Below are 6,638 nucleotides of genomic sequence, written 5' to 3' on the forward strand. Positions count from 1 at the left end.
ACTGATAATTCCAAAGGTACTATTTAGAATTATAAGATACATGCTTAGCCTAGCTTAGATTCCTTCCCATTTTCTCCACATTCTCTCAGAGTTCTTTATTAGTGAAACATTCATCAGGTCCTTTTAATTTCTTTCATGTTATTGTAACTTGTTCCAGCTCAATTTATTCTTAGTTGATTTTGAATGAATCTCAGTGTTGATACATAAAACAGCTCAACCTTTCTAGTCACAGTTACTAAGAAACATAATGCTTGATGTCATAGGGTTCAATTTTTCACTCATAGAGAAACTATTTTCTGATAAGTACTCTTCTTATTTTTACTAATTTGCTTTCATTACATTCTCCTCTCTAACAGTTTTTTAAACCCAGCTCTTCATTTTTGACATTTTCTCTTTTTTTGGTGTGAATTCATGTGATGCTGATAGTTTATTTCTAATTAACTTCCCACAGAGTATGTCTGAGTAAGTGGCTTAGCAAGACCCACATTCTCAAACTTTCATAAGGGTCAGACTGTTCTGATCTATATATTCTAAACACAGTTCAAATGTTCCATTGTCATTGTAGATGAATTCAAATATACAAGCAATTCCTATACTCTTAGCAGATATTACGTGGAGCCTTTGAAGAATGAGAGCCCTGTTCTGAGGGGACCTGGACAGGGCAATAAGTAGTGTTTCCTGGGATGCTTAACACCTGAGAGGGATCCTGCAACACTGTAAGTCTGCGGATCAGACAGAGGTAAAAAGCATAGTAGGGATTAGATGATTGTGTACATTCCAAGAGTAAGGATTTTCAGGCAGCCCTGGCAACAAGAAATTTCCTTGAGAGAATTAACAAAATCTTTGTTAATGGTTTGATGCCAAAATCTTTGTTAAAAACTTTGATGCCAAAATTAACACACCAAAAATGAGTTAAAGAAACCAATAGATGATAATATTACTATCTAGTAATATTTGTCAATTATTTATACTAGTACTATCTAGTAATAGTCATCAATTATTTCAGGGATGTCTTGGCTAAGTACTTACACATTGTTTTTCTTTTAAATTTAGACTTCACAATGATGGCTTGTGATACCAATAATCACCACTATTGAGAAATCACTGCTCTCAGGAGACTTAAAAAAAGAGACTTTGTGTCACAGAACATTATGTATTTTGTAAAAGATGAATTCAACTTTTCGTACACTATTTTTCCTCCCACTTTTGAAAGTATGTCGTTTGTGTAGTTCAAGAGGGAGGAAGGGAAGAAGAGAAGAGAGGGAAGAGGAAAGAAAGAAGAAGAGAAGGATATCACTAAAGAGCCTTCTCTACTCTATTAAAAAAAAACGGGCAGTTTGTACATTCCTGATAGATCATGTAAATTCCTTCAACAATAGAGGTCACTTCTCATTTATGATTGTCCCCCAAATCCAGAGTTTTTAAGATTTTCTTGCATTAAGTGAGTGCTCTCAACAAATGAAGATCAGAGGGAGTTTAGGTTTTAACTCATCAAATATGCCATTTCTCTTCGATCTTGACAGACTTTTTCTGTGTTTGGACAGACTATTAACAGTGCCCAAAGAATTTTTATGGTGAAATGGGCAAATGTGTAAGGATAGGAGAATGGCAAGGTTGCACAAATCTCCTTTGTTCTATAATCTGTCCTTTTAATGTATATTAAAGAAACCAGTGCACTACTGAAGTGATGAAATTTGAAGCATTTTCATTTTATGTTCCCAGGAATATTTAAGGCTGGGCATTGACTTTCTCATTCCAACATTGAAAATGTTTTTAGCATCTCAACATTCTTCTCTATATTGAGATTATATATTCTTGAATGCTCAGAGTCTTCTTCTGGCATTCTTAGGCATACAGTAATTGAAAAAACTATTAGCAACAGTAGTTTGGATGAATAAAAAATACAGATATATTTATAATCCTTTGAGTGAAATTATTCCATTATTAAAAATTCATTTAGTATTGTTGTATAAGTGATGCCAAATTCATTAAATCTAGATGTTCACTAGATATCTGAGAAAATACAAAGTGAAAGTTTTGATGTACTCCAGATATATTACCTATCATGTTTCATTTGGCTGCATAGATGTGGTGCATAACCGAATTTTAGGTTTAGTTTATAAGATATATAATTGCCTACTATTTGGGAAAATTTTATCAGGTTATTATTAACATAATTTGCTCTGTAATAACACTGTCAGATCTACAGCAACATAGATTTTCTGTGTGTATAACAGTAATGAAGAATAGGCATGATAGTGGTGATACACTAGGAGAGATAAAATGCCCTATTGGGCTTTAGAAAGGAGCCTGATAAAAATGTGACATTTACCTAACTATAGAAACATGAATGGAAATGCTACAATTATGTTAAGAGCTAGAGAAGTATTATTAAAGTCTTTTAAAACAGCCAATATCCCCACCCTCTGGACGCTTGCTTTGTCCATTTAGAAATTGTTTCTGTTTTAGAGTTATAGGTTTTGGCATAACAATGAACACAGGGCCAGGTGCTGCTGAGAAAATGATAGAATTTGGCAACCGTTGGCTGAAATCTGATGCAGTTGGCCCAAATGATTTTCCATAGAAAAAATAAAGTTCGCTCTAATTCTGTGTACACTATACCTTTCCCTGTCAATATTTCTGGTAGCATTATTCAATGTGACTCTTACCTCATAAGCATCTACTATTTATGATTTTGTTGTCATGCTGTTGTGTTTAATTTTATTATGTTTTGTTTTGGTTTAGGAATTTGTATGGCTTGTTTTTCCCATTTACCATATTTAATTTCACAATACAGATAATAAACAAGGCTTTGACCTTATTTTCAAATGGCATTCAATAGTAACTGGATACACAGTGAACTTCTCTTCCACAGTGAAAAAAGCAAATAAAATGAATACTGTTTTTCATTCCCTTTTCTTTCAGCCTTTGCTACAAATTACAACCATTTGAAAGATTTTTCCAGTGAGTACTGAAATTTGAACAAATATTTGAGTTTATAGCCTGAATGTATATCTGCATGATCGCTTTTTAATTTTATTCATACATGTATGCAGCACATAATGATAGCATTCAGTATGCGGAGTTAGAACACATACATTCCACATCTTGATTCGTTTTACCTGCAGGTTCCCTCTTCTCTCTCCCTCTCCTCCCATCTCTTGGTCTGTACAAGAGACCTATATCCTCACTTCATATTATCCATCTTTTACTTTGTTCATTAATTTCTTTGTATTTAGGGGTTTTTATATAAGATAAACCATGACATATTTAAGCTTGTGTGTCTGATTTTTAAAAAAATTAAAATAGGAATCAAGAAATCAATTTTTTTGAATGAATGAGAGTGATTTACTGTAAGTTTTGCTTTTACTATGGTTTATGGCCATTCTGAAGTAAAGGGGTTTTTTTCCTACTTCTTTTTTATTTGGTCCTTTTAGGTAATAACACCTTGTGTTTACATGAGTGAGTCCAGAATAATTTATTTTTAATAAGACTGAGAAAGAGATCAATGTTTCTATATACTTAGTTGGTTTCCTACATTGATATGAAATTTTACTGCAATAAATCAATATGAGTAGTTTTAGGTAAAAAGAAGAAACTTATTTTTATGTAAATAACCCAGAAATACATATGTTAGATCTATCTTTAAAAAATTTTTATGTCACTTTTAATTCCCAAATTATGGTAGTATATATTTCTGTGGTACAATGTGATATTTTAATATACATACATATATTATGGAGTGAACAAGTCAGGATGTTAGAATGTTTATCAACTTAAGTATTTATCATTTCTTTGTGATGAGAACATTTAAAATCCTCTTTCCACTACTTTGAAATGCATTATTAACTATAGTCACTGTACTCAGCCATAGAACACCAGAACTTACTATTCCTCCTAGCTAGTGTCTTTATAGTCAATGTGTATTCGGTATATATATATAATTTTTATTTGATTTTTTTCAATTATACCACTTATTGACAATGGAATTATACTGAAAAAAATCTCCTGAATAGCTCACTAAGTAAAACATCTCTTCAAAACATAAATCCAAAAGCTTATCAAATATGTCAGTGTAGAACACCCTGTACAGATGTTGCAGCAGTGATTCAAGTCATGCCAAGCAATTGTTTGTGTGATTTTTGTCTTTAATGCCTGTATCTCAGAATGAACCACATTTCATCTAGCTTCTTAGAATGGATCTTCTCACAATCCAGTGTAGGAAAGAGTTATTTTTGGTCAATGAATGAGCACTTACCCTTACCTATAAAGGAAAGTGACAAATAGCTTAGCTTCTGAATATAGAATGATCTCTTCAGTAGTCTAGTTGTTTGGTGGAGTTTCTTTAAGGTCCTTAGAGTCTTAGTTTAATCTCTGTGATTTTGAGGAAAAGACAAGGCGACAGATGAAACTGGTATTGGAGACCTTGGTGGCAGAGATCATCTTGAAACAAATTTTTTTTTTTTTTTTTGTCTTGAGACCATTTTAACCAATGAGTGACTTGTTTGGGAGGTACTAGGCTTGAGTGAGAGCTCTTGACATAAGTTTAAAATGGGACTTTGGGGACTCTTAATATCATTATAAGTTGCAATCAGTTGTTTTGTGGTGGATGGACTTTTTAGAGATGGTGTTCTAGGATTCCATTTATATTTGCTGGCATTTGCTCCATTTCCATCTTGAAGTATTTTGTTCAAGCTTTCCAGAACCAGAATTGGTTTTTGCCTTTTCTTGACTTTTATCTACTCATGCTATCTGAAGACTCAAAGAGTCAGGAAGTTTTGACTGTCTTACTTTTGCTATAACTTTGGAGGAAGAGGATTGTTCAGAAATAGCTGAAACATGGGGCAACATTTGCAGACTTGGCCTCTCTTTTTGTATAGCTGTATGTTGTAATCATTCCAGTTCCAGTAAACGAGTTATCAAATGCTCAGTGGAGTTCTAGAGGTTCCACTGTTGCTTTCCAATTTTCACATTTTGAAAGGGCCAGTTTGTGCAAGTCCAGAATATTGAAGGGAGGGAGAACAAAATCAGGATATAGAAATGCTTTATTGGGCTCCTCAGTGAAAGATTCCTCAACATTGTCTATCATTTTGCTTTTATATTCATGTCGATCTTCTTAAAATAGCTGAGTAAGTTATCATTTGCCTTCTCATTCTCTGGCAAATCACTTTCATCTGTTAAATTTTCTTCCATACTGCTGTTTCCGTATCTCAGATTGCACAATGGAGCAGGTAAAGTTTCTTTGTTGTTGTTTTCTGTAGGGGAGCATGAATCAAGCTGAATCTCATTTCTGCCCTTAAAGATGTCTCCATCAGCATAGGGCCAGCAGAGACCTGGCATCGGCAGTCCAGAGTGAGAACCAACTGCTTATCAACTGGGGTGCTTCAGAGTGCAGAGCTGTGTGGAATTACTGATTACATTAAAGCCAGATTTTTTTAATTCCCTGGCCTCCATGCCACTTTCATTAAAAGCTTAACTCCATAAATGAAATGTCCTTTGATTACCATCCTGTGCTCTCCCGAAAATATGCTCTGACAAACTCAGTTCTAGTATCGGCTGCACTACCAGAATCCGCAAATGCTTCACTTGGCCTGCTTTTGCTTTGGGGTGGGAGGTTTGTGCTTTCAGGAGTTACTTCTGAATCCAAACAGTGGTAAGCTAAGTTCTCCTGACAGACACGGGGCAGGCCGAGGGCAGGGCCGAGAGCCCCTCCAGATCGTCTCCCCATCGTGCTGCAGTTGTTCTTCTGATGCCTCAGAGTCCTGCCAGATATCCAAAATGCAAGTTTGTGTTCTCTACAATCAAAGATTGAATTCCAGGGACAATGGAGATTAAGAGTAGGAGAAATTTATTGAGAGAAAGATAGCTCTGTCTAAGGGAGACAGAAGGGGAACTGGAAAGTAGGTTCCCCCTCATTTGAGTTTTAGTACTGGGGGTTGACCCTAAGTGCCTCACACTGTGCTATATCATCTGTTTTTTTTTAATTTTGCAATAAGGTCTCACTAAGTCACTAAATGGCCCAGACTAGGCCTGATGTGATCCTTCTACCTGGATGTTGAAATTACAGGCATGAACTGCCACGCCTGGCTTGTGGAGCCATATTTTGTTAACTTTTCTGAAAACAAATGAGGATTTTCAATCATCATAACAAATCTTAATGAAGAACATAAAATGTCACAGAAAAGCAATATAGGAATGCTGCACTAAGCTGATTTTAGACATTTTACATTTTTACATTTCTCACATTAATATCACTAATAAATGGTTGCATTACATTGTAGTAATAGTAATAATAGTGAAATCTCTTATTCTAACTTTGAAAATAAAGTCTTTTTGTCTTAATTATATTTTATGTATGGATTACAAAATGTTTGAGAGTAAATTCAGCATCTTAAAGTATGAGGAATTCTAATAATGCAGCTTTTAATTATGTTTGTTTTTCTGTCACAGGGGAAAAATAGCATTCAGTTTTTGAAATTCAACAAAGGAACTGATTAAATGTGTTTCAACTCCTTACTTCCCAGAGCCAAGACTTCACTTGAGAGTGGCCCATTCCTCCTGCCATCCAATGAGCTCTCTGGTAAGAATAAGAGACATGGTTGGCCTTCCTCCTTTGAGAGAAGGAATCATGCTCCAAT

General features: G+C 34.7%; 1 pseudogene; it reads right to left on the reverse strand.

Moving 5' to 3' along the window:
• Positions 1 to 4,229: 4,229 nt before the first annotated feature.
• Positions 4,230 to 5,728, reverse strand: LOC101700681 (protein FAM217A pseudogene; annotated as a pseudogene).
• Positions 5,729 to 6,638: the final 910 nt, after the last annotated feature.

Source organism: Heterocephalus glaber, unplaced genomic scaffold (genome assembly GCF_053883595.1).
Source record: "Heterocephalus glaber isolate CG9 unplaced genomic scaffold, H.glaber_assembly_v1.0 deba00001472, whole genome shotgun sequence".
Taxonomy (NCBI): domain Eukaryota; kingdom Metazoa; phylum Chordata; class Mammalia; order Rodentia; family Bathyergidae; genus Heterocephalus; species Heterocephalus glaber.